The sequence below is a fragment of the Quercus lobata genome, chromosome 3 (genome assembly GCF_001633185.2).
Source record: "Quercus lobata isolate SW786 chromosome 3, ValleyOak3.0 Primary Assembly, whole genome shotgun sequence".
NCBI classification, from domain to species: domain Eukaryota; kingdom Viridiplantae; phylum Streptophyta; class Magnoliopsida; order Fagales; family Fagaceae; genus Quercus; species Quercus lobata.
Genome location: NC_044906.1, coordinates 57,477,606 through 57,493,032, shown reverse-complemented (window position 1 = coordinate 57,493,032; position 15,427 = coordinate 57,477,606). Strand labels below are relative to the sequence as shown.

General features: G+C 36.4%; 1 pseudogene; it reads right to left on the bottom strand.

Moving 5' to 3' along the window:
• Positions 1-4,278: 4,278 nt before the first annotated feature.
• LOC115981136 lies at positions 4,279-12,369 on the bottom strand (annotated as a pseudogene).
• Positions 12,370-15,427: the final 3,058 nt, after the last annotated feature.

Here is a 15,427-nt window from a genome sequence, read left to right as displayed (position 1 = left end):
ATTAAGAGGAAATTGAAGTTAATTGCATATACACACACACACGCAGGCATCTCTTCATGCAATATGAAGAGTGAGATATTCACCCATTCAAATATAAAACCACTGTCCTTTCCAATACAATACTGCACGTTGGGTATGTTCCAACTGTGTTTGTTTTACAAGTATCTTTTCAAAATTTGTATCATACGGCTACATATGTCTCAGATACAGCCCTATGATATAAATCTTAATCTATATAATTAAATGAAAAGAACAATTACAACAAAAAGAGTTACAAAGATGCAAGGACGCATCAATTTAAGAAAGATAGTAAGCACAACGAAGAAAAGGCGTGGGAATTGGGCAGGTACCAAGATAAAATGATAGAAAATGTAGGTGAATGGCTTTTGAGAGGCGTCTGGATTTTCGTGCACAGTGAGCGGAATTTGTTGTGAACTTTGTGCCTCTGACTATAATTTCAAATGTTTGCGAACAACATCACCTGTGAAACACATGTAAGGAACATGTTAATTAATAGATACATGTACATGTACATATATATATGTGTATGAAAATATCTGACTGAAATTCACACATATATTACTAAAAAAAAAAATAATGACAAATCACATATAAGTAGTCATCTTAACTAATCACGAAAGAGAGATTGATACAACAGGCACTACAAGTGAGATATGCCCTTCGCCCAAAGCACGATACATTTAGATGTGAGCGTTCATGAGTACCAAAAAGATAGGTGCTTTCGTCTTGGAACAATTGTCGCGATGCTTACTTAATTTTATTTTGTAACATAGCAGTGAGATTTATTCCTTTCTTTTAGATTATTTTAATATATTGTATACCAACATATAAAATATAATATAAAGTATATTGTTAACCTTGTCAACTGAACCAACTCCGTAAACAAACACTATCAAATTTCACAACTACCATAAGACATCAATAATCATAGTAAAATAAGACAAACTAGTCAGTAAAATTTTCATAATTAAAATCTAGTCCAAAAAGGACTAGAGGGTGAAAAGGCATAAGGAAATGACATAAAACAGTTCTACATGACTTGTTTTTCATTGACCATGTATAACATTTGTTATTGGATAACATGAGTTTAAAAATTAAATTAGTGCACTTTACCTCCCTAATGGATTGGTTATTATCATAACTAGTTGTAGGTCTATGCAATGCATGAGGCATTTACAATTGTTTGTATCGATATATATATGTTCAATAAAAAGTTTGTGCTTCTTCCAACCACATAACAAGAGTCTTCAACATAAAAAGGTACTTTGTATGGCTTTGTTTTATCATATTAACTAGTTTGTGTGATTGTATGAAAATATTAACGGCATTTATTGTTAAAGAATGAAGAGGGCAATACATTTATTTACAGATGAATTTCTACGATGATATGTTATATAATTTATACATTGTAAGATGAGCTTCACAATCTTCATATGAAATAGAATTGTACTGAATAACTTATGCATTAGAAGATTGTAGATTATGATACTAAATTTAATACCATCATCTTTAAATTTCGTCCCCCTATAAAAAATAATAATAATAATATCATGTAGGGGGAACATAAAGAAAGATAGTAAATAATACCATAAATAATTAAATTAAACAATTAAAAATAATTATATTACTTTTTGTCATTTTCGATTGAACTGGACCAATAAGACCGAGTGGATCAAAGGGCCAATTTGGACCGAAAGGACTGAAGTGGACTAAAAGGACCGAATTGGACCGAAAGGACCAAAATAGACTGAATGGACCAAAATGACCGAAGTCAACTGAATGGACCGAAAGGACTGAAGTAGACTAAAAGGACCGAATTGGACCGAAAGGACCGAAATGGACTAAAAGGACCGAATTGGACCAGAAGGACCAAAATAGACTGAATGGACCGAAAGGACTGAAGTGGACTAAAAGGACCGAATTGGACCGAAAGGACCAAAATAGACTGAATGGATCGAAGTGGACCGAAAGGACTAAGGTGGACTGAATAGACCGACATGGACCAAATTGGACAAATTATCAATAACAATGAAATGTCATTATTAGTTTATTATCAATAATTCTGAAATCTATCGGACGCTATAGTTTAAAAATCTCTAAAAAAAAAAAGGGTAAAAGACTATGAGGCTGAATATTACAAAGTTTCTTTACATTTTAAGTGCAATAACTAATCGATTCAAATCCTGTGATAGATAAGTGGGTTTACTTTGATTAGTTGAAATTAAATTTCAATACTGGAGAAACTCTTAGATGTCTATCCATTTTGAATTCATGCCCTCATTTTTGCCACCCAAATACAGCAACCCAAAAAGAAAAGAACAGGAAAAAGAAAACTTATATATTGAAAAATAAGCTAATTAGTGACAGATGCACTATTGTCATTGAAAGAAACACTAACAATTAAATTGCAGATGCAGCACAAGTGCACGACCATACAACTTGAAATTGGATGACCCCAAACAACTTTGTCGAAAGCCTTGTAAAACAACTTCCCAATAATTACATTATATTTCATCCTTTTTCATTAAAGGTCGACTAATATTTAAAAGTTCTATTTATCAAAAAATATAAAACAAATTCCTCTAACCTTGTCATAATTAGTACAGTATTGTTACCCTTTTATGTCATGCTAGTATTCCTAATATTGCATCTATACATTGTTTAAATTGGAAGTTGGGCGATTCACTTAAAATCCCTCTTCCACAGAGCAGCAGCAACACACACAGCAGCAGTAGCAGCACACACATACACACACAGAGCAGCAGAACCAAGCAACACACACACACACAGAGCAGCAGCACACACACACACACACAGAGCAGCAGCAGCAGCAACACACATACCCACAAACAGAGCACAACACCAACAACACACACACACACACACACAGTAGCACCAGCAACACACACACACCAGTAGCACACACACAAACACAGAGCAGCACCAGTAACAACACACACACAGACACACACAGAGCAGCAGCATATCCTATAACAGCAAACACACACACACACACACACACACACACAGCACAAGCAACACACACACACACACAGACAATAGGATCCGCAGCAACACAGACACACACACAGCAGCACCAGCAACACACACACACCAGCAGCACACACACAAACACAGAGCAGCACCAGTAACAACACACACACAGAGCAGCAGCAGCAGCAATAGCAACATACACACACACACACACAGCAGCACAAGCAACACACACAAACACAGACAATAGGATCCGCAGCAACACACACACACACACACACACACACACACACACAGATATCAAAAACCCACCAAGCAAAAATGAATTCATCGATCAAACATCTCCAAAACCAAATATTGAAATCTAAAACCAAATATTAAGATTGAACATTTATACCCAAAATCAAAACCCTAGATCGACGGCCCAAACCCTAAACCTAAAATCGAAACCGTAAAGCAAAAATAGGAACCCCAAAACAGGAATCAAAACAAAAAATTTGGAAAAACTTACTGCTAGTGGCCTTGCGAGAATGGGTGTGTGCCAGCGATCGGTGAGAAGGAAACGAAGAGGAGGAAGAGCAGAGGGAGGAAGGGGATTCACATAGGGTTGAAGTGAGGGGATTCACATAGTCTTGAGATCGGTGAGAGTGGGCTGAGATCGGTGAGGGGAGTGTGAGATCGGTGAGAGTTGTCTACGATCGGTGAGGGGATGTGCGAGCGTTGAGGGGACTGTGTTGGAGCGGTGAGGGGAATGGGCGATCGGTGAGGGGAGTGTGGGCGATCGGTGAGGGTCTTGTGCGATCGGAGAGCCAGTTTTCTGATTCGATGGTAAGGGATTCACGTTTCGTTTTTTTTTTGTTTATACTGAAACTTGAAGCTGCGTTTCAAACGCAGCTCCATCCTGGTACAGTACGTTTCAAGGGGTCTGAAGCTGCGTTTTTGAAACGCAGCTCAAGCTACAATTAAAAAAAAAAAAAAAAAATTAGCTGCACGGCCTGAAGCCGCGTTATTGAGCCGCATTTTTGGAAAACGCGGCTCCAGCCTTTCCTTTGAGCCGCGTTCTTGGAAAACGCGGCTCAAAGGAACGGCTGAAGCCGCGTTTTCCAAAAACGGGGCTCCAAAACGCGGCTTCAGGCTCCATTTTTTGTAGTGTATATAGAAGGACTAAGAAATTACAAAATACGAACGGTGACAGCAAAATCGGAATCAAACAAAGAGTTTGAATTTATAGCGAAAATAAAGAGGAAGTAGTTGATTTGGAGGGAACATTACAGCCTTACACCTTGGCCCAGGCTCTTCCTCACCAAATTCTTCGCGAAATTCCCTAAACAACTTGTCTTGAATTCTTTCCAGCTTTCAGACTTGGAACCATCACCCATCATGCCGTAGTCGATGAATTTTACTGCGCGATTGGTAAATACATGGTACAATTCGTCCAGATTGGGTTTCTCCATTCTCGTGTTCTGTGCAAGAGAAAACCATTAGCGAAGAAAAGTTACCTACCTTAAAATGTCAAATGCTTATAAACATAACTATCACAAACGTATTAGCACATTCTACAAAATTGCATGATAAGGCTAATTACATGTCCAAAACACGTAAGGTAAGAAAAGTTAACAATTGTTTTTTCTTTCCCAAATCATAACTACTTTCAATTTTTGTTTGCCGAAAAAGCACAAGTATATTCATCTGAGTCAAACTGTTAGTTCTGAGCTTAAAGAAAAACCAAAAAAAAATAATAATAATAAATAAATAAATAAATAACCCAAATTTGTAAATATAAATTTACTCACTTTTTTTACACAACAAAATACATACAATCAGTCGATCACGGTGTTACTCTTATCCCTAGACCACTAATCCCTTTCGCGAAGCAAAATCAAACATATACAAACAATGTTCAAAAAAATAGATAGGAAAAGATCCATACATACCTAGAATGAAAAAACAAGTTCTTGCACAAAAATTAAACAATCATACTGCAACTAGCAAAAGTGCTATTTAATGCTTGCAATCCTGATAAAATATACCTAATTGAAACACAAATTAAGAACTGCTATTACGTCAATAAAAAGAAAAGAAAAATGTAATGACTGACTATCTCAATAAAAAAATCTAAGGCCACAATGAAACAGAGTTAACATTTCTACAATCAACAACTATTAAAACCAAGACAACCATGATATATGATATCTTTTATATATATAAGACATTTTATGGTGACCCAATTAATCATTGACATTATTTATAAATGTGAAATACAACCATGGACAAGAAGAGAGAATGGTCATGAAGTAATGAACTAACAACTGACAAATCCTTAGAAAATAATATCATTTGTTAGGGGGACTTTTTAAATAAAACTTGTATTAGGCTTGCACCATTTGCACATTTTTCAATGAAATTATCAGTCTTAAAAAAAAATGAAAGAGATAGACCATATGCGCAATGAAACATGTGCATCAAAAACTGTTCTTGTTCGTTAAATAATCTTAGATTTGGCGAATACAAAGATGCAATCCATCACAATACAAATATTTTTCATATTCTTAGAAAATGAGATTAGGAATAAATAATAGATAAGTATAAAGTACAAGTACAATAAAAAATGGCTTTGGATTGGATTGGATTGGAAGCTGACCTGAACGATCCAAAGAGCAGTGGTGGTGGAGGCAACACCCCAGAAGGCAGCAGACTGAACATCGATGGGCTGAAGTCTAGGCCGAAGACATTTCATGAGTCCTCCCGATCTAGATGCGATCCCAGCAGACATTTTCAGATATATTCGTCTCAAATCCGAATATGTTAGAGTAACAGCAAATATAATGAACAGACAGGTACATATGACCCTGCAACCAATACACATCGAAGGAAATTAGACCAAAAAAAAAATACAGAAATTTAAGCATTAAAGCCTACCATGAAGAAGTTAAAATGGATGCGTAAAAACAGAATTGGTAGCAGATAACCAATGTGCCACTACTACTACAACTACAACAACAAAGCCTTAGTCCCAAAAGAGTACAGAAACAAATCTTGACAATTTGTTCCCTTGCATTAATAGACATTCCTGTGTCATTTGGTGTTTTTTTAATTTATATTTCTTTCAAATGATAACATTTCAGAATGTAAGTGAAAAAAATACAACCAGTTACAAACTTATAAACTTATAAAAAATACAACCAGTCACGGAAACTCATTTGAGATTAAGTGGAAAAACTTATAAATTTGTCATAACTTGGTGCTTTCATTAAGCCCTCTAAACCTGCCTAGGAACAGGAAACTAATGGGAATAATTTTCACTTCATTTTTTTTTTTTTTTTCAAAAAGAGGGGGATGGAGGGGTTATTAAACTAGTATATACAGTTAGACCCAAGTGATGTGTGAGACCTAATGTTCTCTATGGTGGCACCAACTGTGTGGCACCATGGGGATTTGGACACTAAACAGAGTTTGTTCATGCAGATTTGAAGTATTCCTTGCAAGGTTGATTAGAAGTTCACACCAAGACAATTACAGAGAATTAAAGTTCAAAGCAGAGGAACTACCTTTGATTGCAGGACCTTTTGACTGTCACTGAAATATTGATTTGGATGATTAATCCCAGCATCACATGATGTTCCATTCATAGCTTCAAATGTCAAGGTGCATGCCAACTGCATATATGTTATGAAGTTGTTCACTAATCTTAACCAAGATTTCAGAACTAATACAAAGCCAACAGGAAGCAACTTATAGGCAGCTGTCCGAACCTGATAATGTCTATTTCGCACTTTGTCCATTACATCTCCAACTGCCCTGTTAGTTATTCCCATTTTACCAAGGGTAGCTCTTACATTCTCCTCACTGTTACAAAATAATTGATAAGACAATAGGAAATATCAAATAGAGTTCCTTCACAAGCTTCCCAAAGTGCCGTCATTGTCAATACAATATGCGGTGCTTAGGTAATTAGAAGTAACTAAGAAATGCAACATCAGATTTATGAATAGATATGAATGATGTAGTTTCCCTAGTCAACCTAAAGTAAGAGAAAAAAATAATTTCACACATTGACTCATTTCATGGACACACTTATTTGGAACCTCCCTGGTTTATCTTTGTCCTGAAGAAAAGAAAAATAGACAGGATCACTGAAAATAAAAGTAATAACCTAACATATTTATCTCACATATAAAATATGCCCTACCTTGTAATTGAATCTTAACATATTAAATAGCTTCTACCAAGCTAACAGGAAGGATGATTGCTAAAGGTGGATGAAAAAGCATAAATATGTAAGTAAAATTTCCTAGCATTAATACTGATATTTGTTTTTTGATTTAGAAAGTTCTGGTGATGGATTTGTGAGGTCTTTTTGGGTTAAGAAAGAAAAAGAAAAACGAATACAAAACCACAAGTTGGCTAAAAGATGAAAAGAACTAATTCAAATACTTTTGGACTTGAGCAACAAGTACCGTAGTATATCCGTAGGAGAAATGCAATTAGGGTAGCAGGGATTCATATGGTGAAGTCCAGAAAGGATGTGATCACAATTCTGTGATTTGACCGTAAGTTTTATAGCAGTTCAGAGAGTTTAATTCCATCATTACTAGTTGAAGATACTTACAATAACTCTAATAAAGCTATAGAAGTGACCTGAAATGTCGATAGGGGCATCCATGATGATCTCCTACGGCAGGAGCTGAAGTGATGATCGTTTGACAAGAATAAGGTGTATAATCCTGCAAACATATAGAAAACACAATATTTAAATGTGTCACAAACACATTCATACAAGTACACAAAGGAAGTACAACTTCCTCTCAGGAAATTTTCTAACAAGAGGTCAGTGCCTTTAAGAATAACATAAGTAGGAAACTAAGACTAGTGCCACCCATTTCTTTTCTTCATTAGATGTTCCACTGATTTTTATTATTCTTGATATGAACCACTGAACTCCTGTAAAACTCTAATAATGAAATCTCTAATCTCCAGCCCAACAATATTTTTAAGCAAAGAAGAATACATCATTTAAAATTATCCTCTTAATGAAGTTTGTTGACTTACAGTTCTCTTACGTTATCTTCCTTAATTATGACGACTGCTGTATGCATATTCCTTGTCAAACCTTTCAGAACCAACCTGTAACAACAACATTAAGCGCTAAGCATAGATTGAATAGTACTTGCAAGAAACAAGGCACTGCATACCAATCCGTATTGTCACAAATAATATACCAAAATTTCTGCACATATATGTGGGAAGAAGGAGAGAGAGGCCTATCAAATAGTGTTTGTAAGGACCAGGGCACTGTATACCAAGCATAATCTCAAGGATGACAGCAAAATTTCTGTGCATGGATGACAACCATGTATACATATTTTGCTAGATTTATTTATTTTTTTATGAAAACACATCTATTGTTAGTTGTTACTAATAATTGATCTATGTAATGTTCAGGTGAATCCAAGCATAAATATAACATTTGCAGTTGCCATTTGTTTCCAACTTGTAATTGACAATATGCAGAATATGCATATGCACAGAAGGCAAAGGAAAACATATACGCAAAATACTTCAAACAGCACCATGCTTACCCTTTGGGAGAACTCAGCTTCCAAAATGCAAGGGCATATTCCAGCTTCAATCCAACACCCTGCACATGGAGAAAAATTAATACACACAGTAAAATAACAACTAGTAACAAGGCACAGAAAAATATGTTATTTATAAAAGGTAAGTTGGTAACTATTTCGGCTTCCACAACATCACTACAAATAACCCTACTACTTTTGCATGTCTGATGCATGCAACTAATAATCAAACTATGTATAACAATTATGCATGCTATAGTAAAGCTTGGATGTGATTAACTACTTGCATCACTTGAGTGTGGGTGTCTGCATGTGTGTGTGTGTACATAAAAAAAGAACAGAATCAATTTAACCCAGTTACACATGCTTACATTGAGAATATGTTGTATACATGCATGAAATAAAAATACAAATGCAAGTCGTGATTGATAAAGCAGACCCCCAAGCAAATAAACTGCCCATAGATGCTGATTGTGAAGTGTGCAACACACTTATGCAGGTCATGTCCAACAAGAAAAAACACTCTTTAATTGTTTGTAGAAACATAAATAAGTAGATCTATTCTATACCGATAAGTACCAATATGCAATTAGAAGTTTACTTGAATCATGCATCTAAAATCTGTTGGTGTCTCGTAATTGAAATGTTAATACAAAATGTGTAACAACTAACAACACACAATAAAATGCATATCCAAGCAGGTAGTGAAATACAACCTTGAGAAAGAGACCTAACTGCATCCTTCCTCCATGCTTTAGATGATGATCCTCTCTCAGCTGCACAATTGGCATAAAGAACCACATGGAAACAAAAACATTAGTTTATTCAAAGAATACATTATATACACATAGATGTAAATCAATACACACACACACCAAAAATATAGAACATAAAAGAAAAAAGAGATGAGGGATATAAATAAAATGATGAACAACTAATTACAAAAAATAATAACCCAATTCTATGAAAATTGTCTTACCTTTTCAAAAAGGTGGCGCATGCACAAACGAAATGAATTCTTGGCTATTTGGTCAATGTCCTTTATTGATATCTCAGCAAATTCCCTTGGCTAAAGTGATATTCAACCAAAATTAATGACAATTAATTTACAAATATGTTATCCATAAGTAAGAGGATTAGCAAATATAATAAATAAAGTACCTGAGAACGGTCAGGTCCCAAGTAGCTTGAGCATAGGGCTTGTACAATGTAGGCATTAATATAAAAATTGTCAAGCACCATACTTGAAACAAAGTCTCTTCAACCAATAAGGTTCACAATCCAATACTTACAGGAGTCAACCTATCCTTCTCTTGTTCTCTAATTGTAGATGTCCACTTTCTGAAAGCAGAAACTGAAAGTTCTATCAATCTGAAAGTCTAGACCCTTATTTTGACAATAAAAACTAATAAATTCTGCAAAGTTATGCCTAATTCATAAGCAAACCATAGGCATGATGTGGACTAAATTAAGCAATAAAGATGATGTTTCAACATTAGATATTGAAGAATAAACAAAATCCTTGTTTAGTGCATTTCCTCTCTTTCTTAATGTTTCTCTATAGAGGGTGACTACCTCAAATTATGTTAGTTCTCATACAATTCCTATCCCTCCCTATTAAGAATCACTAGGTTCCTAACAGAATAACAATTGATATGGATCCAACAGAAGTACAACTAATCTATGTACAAAATTCCATATGTATAAAACTGTTCTTCCAATAAAACTATCTATACACAATAATGTATGTCCTAATTCAACATATTCAAAAATTTAAGGTTTCTCCCAACGGAAACAAGAAGGTTATGCAGCTTAGTTTTACAATGTCTCTACACACCCTATCAACACTGCAATCTGTTTACTAGTTAACAAAGACCAATGTAGATATTGCAAACATAATAATAGAAAGCTTTATGAACTTTAAATAGCAAACAACAACCTGTTTGTCAAAATGGGTGCCTTTGACAGGTGACTACGGAATTGTGTGGCAACAAGGGAAACCACCTATGAAGGGGGAAAAGGAAAAATGAGCTAATAAACATCTATCACTTATGAATGTGAAAAAATTTAATGGCACGAACAGTTTATAACCTGATTCATGGCAATGTATGCATACCCTTTATGGATAAATACTCTTCCACTAGCTACAAGTTCTGGAACTTCTTTAAACGGTACCTCCATAGGGGGTGGGAAAAAACATAGATATATATCACATTCAGTCTAGTTTGTGGTTGGCACCTTCATAATCAGGAACAAAAAAGAGCAATAAAATGGTTATTAAGATAATAAAAGGCCACAGACATCAATACCAGCTAACGGTTGACCAAAGGATTAAGCAACTTGCTTAAGCCTTCCTTCACACTCTGTGGAGGAAAATATGTTAATATAAGCATTAAATAGCATGATAGTTGAAACTCTAGAAGGCTTGGGACTATATATTTGAGAGGAAGCATAGGCTAAGAATGTTTGCCAACAAGCGTATCTTACTTTTACAGTGATTACAAGTGTTTGCTAAGTGTTCTCTGAGAGAGAAAATCATTTTAACCAGATGGGATGTAATTACCTCTAATTCTGCATTGCTGGCTGCTCTGTAAGGAAGATTGAATTCTGCCATGAGTGCTCTCTGCAATCCAAGCAAATCATCAATAACTGGCTTGAATAAAGTACATACACTATATAGAATAAGTAGATCCTACCTGAGTTTCAGGTCTTTCAAACAGAAGCCGGTAACGCAATAGGTTAGTCTCCATGGAAAGAAACCATTTCCTCAAGTCCTCCCTAAGACACCAACAAAATAAATCAAAAAAAAAAATTTTGAAATTCATAATAATAACTAAGAAAAAAAAAACCAATCTTATGTCCTGCAATACACGAGACGAAGAACAAAGTGGGATATTATATCCTTGTTGACAACCTCGGAGGCGTCTGTATGCCTCATCTTTGCTTTCCATAGATGATCTGCCTGTTCAAAGCGTATAGGTTAATTTGGCATAAGGTCTATTACAGTGAAGTAATCAATTTTATTCGAGAAATTTACCAAATTTTTCATTTCTTCCGATTTCTTTCCACGGGATAAACTATCAGCAATCCCTTTAAGAACTGCATCCACAAATAGCTATAAATTACCACAACTCTTGAAGCTTTAAATTCAAACTAAAAATGAGAATTTTCGCTTTTCAAATTAAAGAAATCTATAAAATTGAGCCAAACAACTTGATTAATTGATTCATACCACATTTTCTAAGCTTGATAAGGTGGTTCTAATGATGTATCTGATTAAATTTTCTGAGTGCCGTAGATGTAATCTGAAGGAGCCCCCCAATTGAGTATAGTTTCCATAACAAATGACAGCACACACACAAAATAATATAATCTAATCAACTTTTCTTTTTTGATAGGTTCAAAAAAAGTTTATCATCTTTTTAAATTTAGATGTAATTGGGAGGAACCAACTATATCATTGATCATACACTATACTGCCCAAATCCATGCGAACTGCACCACTGCTGTTCTAACTGAAATTTTGAATAAAGCTGTAGTGCTACTACTAATGAAGGAAAAAAAAAGTGTAACGCTATTACTTACAGTTACTGCAATTCGTGAACCTTTATACCATGACTTGTTCTCTTTCCTGTTCTCCAAGAAACTTAAGACATCCTATAATAAGAAATATAACATTAGCCTCGAGCCTGACTTTGGAAAGTAGTATGACAATATTCATCCAAAAAAAAAAAAGTATGAGAATAAGATGCTGATGCAATTAACTTACCTGTCCCATCCGAACCCAGTAACCTCGACAGATTGCAATAAAACATGAGTCTCAAAGATGGTATGGAGATGATTCATTGTATTTGTCAGCTGCTCTTTCAGTGGCTGCATTTTACCCCTTACATCAGATTCCACCACAGTTTCCTTTGAATCTTGAAGAATCTTTTTCAGTTTTGTGGCATTCTATAACTTTGTCTGAAACAACAAAATAAAGGAAGTAAATCAAGCACACATGACAGAAATCCTTGCCTAATTTATTTTTATACAAGAAATATACTCTGAAAAAAGGGAACAACAACTTCGCTGCTGCAAATATAGGCAGAACAGCAGTAATTTCCTGTACACATGTATTGGGACTATAAATGTAGGTATGCCTATTGGAGTTTATAGGGACACTTTTTTCCCAAACAAGAATTACTCATATGTCATCCAGCAAGCTTTATTACAGTTGATAAGCTGCAGAAGGGTCCACAACCTCAACTTTTGAGGATGGCATAAACAAAGACACTTGTACAAGACCAACTTCAGGAACAAAAAATTTGTTGTTGTACATTGCTGAAGATCTTTCATTTTATAGTTAAATTTTTACAAAATAAATAAATAAAAAAGAAGAAATATCTATCTTTTTGTTTATGTCATTTCATCAACTAAAATATATCTTTATGTAGAATTTTTTTTGCAGCAAGAAAAACTGCACAAAACAATCAAACCTGTAAAGAATGCAGTAATGCATATTGAGAAGTCAATATTATGGTCCAATTCCATGGCTTTAGCACTTACTCAAGGTTCACCAATTTTGTGTTTTTTTAGCCCTTGTGTAATTTTTGGGCGGGGGAGGAGGTTGCGGGGCATCAACCTTAGGGTCATCATCATGCTGCAAATTCCATTAGATGCATGCAATCAATATTCGGTATAATGATAAGAATAAAGTGAAGTAGAAAATATATTATTACATTCAAATTAATGTTATCATACCATAGAGCTGCCTCGGTGTCCTATTTTGTGTCCACCTGTCCCACAAGTGGATGCTCTTTTAGTGCGTTGTGGTCTACCTTGTGGGGGTGAGGGCTGATGAGGGGGATGCTCGTCCGGTACATCAGTATGTGGCTGTAAAGTGTCAATCCCAACCGGAGGTCCTAGAGGGTCAGATGAGGATGCGGTAGGTGGGTAATCATGCTCTATGTAGAGGCCAGGAGTGGGTGCACTAGAGCCGATGTGTGGGTATAAGGGTGTCTCGGGGAGTATAGGAGGGGTCACATTTTGGTCAATACTGACATCGAAATTGGGCTACGAAGGTGGGCTGAGTGAAGGGACCTCGGGCTGAGGAGATGCATATGGGATGGGTGAAGGGACCTCAGGCTGAGGAGATGCCTGCGGGATGGGTGGAGGCATCTCAAGACTAGTTACAACCCGAGGGGTTGTTGCACGCTAACCACAGCCCTTGACTGCACTTGTACTTGGGGTTGCTGTAGCAGGCCGACCACGACCCCTAGCTGCGCTTGTGCTTGGGCTTGTAGTAGCACAATGACCACGGGTCGGTGTACTTACGGGTGCTGCACTTGTGCTTGGGGTTGCAGTAGCTGCTAGTTCAGTCTCATGCCCATTGTTTGCATGCTCATTTACTGCAGGACCACCACCAAGGCCAGCCACATTATTTAGGACACGCTGGACATGGTTGTGAGCTTGGCTACCTTTAGGAAGCATCGCCAACAGCGCTAAATGGCTTTGAATCCGAAACGGAGAAAGAACCAGTACAATCAAATTTAAGACATTTATGTATCAATTAACGAATGAATAATATAATACTTATGAATCTACTCAAAACTAACAGTTCTATTAGAATACTATATGTATCAGAAACTCTTTAATTACATGTCAGTCAAATCAAACCAGATTTGCTGAGAAATTCATAGAAATTGATTCTACGTTCATACATGTACTCAAGTAAAACGAAGTAGGCAATAAAATGTAATTAGAACACCTTACCATTATATCTAATTTAGCGCTGTTGCGATCGACATACTTTCAAGTGACCAGACGGTACCAGACGTAATAGGCATGATTGCGGGGCATCTCACCAATCTGAGGAGGTGCATGACAAAGTTGTTGTCGTCTCATTTCCCATGAAATGATATACGGTCCATGCTCCTCCATCCAATTCTTTTCCACCTTCCCACGTAAGTCGATTTTATGCAGTCTATTATCGTAGACAACATCGTCAGGCCGCTCCTGCGCCAAGCCAAACTGTTGAAGGACACGGTCTGGGTGGTGTCTCTCTACTATGCAAAAACACACAAGCGACACCCTTGCTGTCCACGTATCCCTCCCTACAACGCAGAACTCAGGAAGGTGGCCGAAGTGTGCCTCGTATGGCTGCCAGACAATCTACAATAGAAAAAAAAAAACAATTATCATAGCATCTTAAAATGTGAAACAAGGGAGAATACATAGATAAAGGGTAAAACTAAAATTATAACAAAAGATATGTTAAAGGATGAAGCAATCATATTCTTAAGGAAAATTATCATAACCAAACAGAATTTTAAAATATTATTACCTGCTCTGGCTGCATTGTAACTAATTGCTCGCGATAGTGGACCAAGGGCATGCCGGATGGCCTCCTCTTCGGGCTTGGCACCCGTACCCACCTACAATTACGAGCAAATAACATAAGAACGATAATACAATTTAGTTACTAAGAAGAGTACATTGCATAACACACTTGGTATCAGGAAAAGACTTACTTAAATGCAAGTGGGGCATATGGCCATGGGCCATAATCACATCCAGGTGGGGGCTCTATCCTCGGGCACAAGAATGGCAACCTTGCCCATGCCCAATACTGGACCAAGGTGCATGCCCCACCAATCTGCGATGCCCCTTTCTCGCTTGTCCGACACAAATCCCTGTATAACCAGGCCAGGCAACCACTACCCCAACTATACTGTGGCGGATCACGAAGGTTACGCATGAAGTCCAGGAACATCAGATGCACCCTATCTCCTGACTTGTCCATGAAAAGTTTATCCCCTACTAGCACTAAAATATAGCATTGGGCATACTGGTGT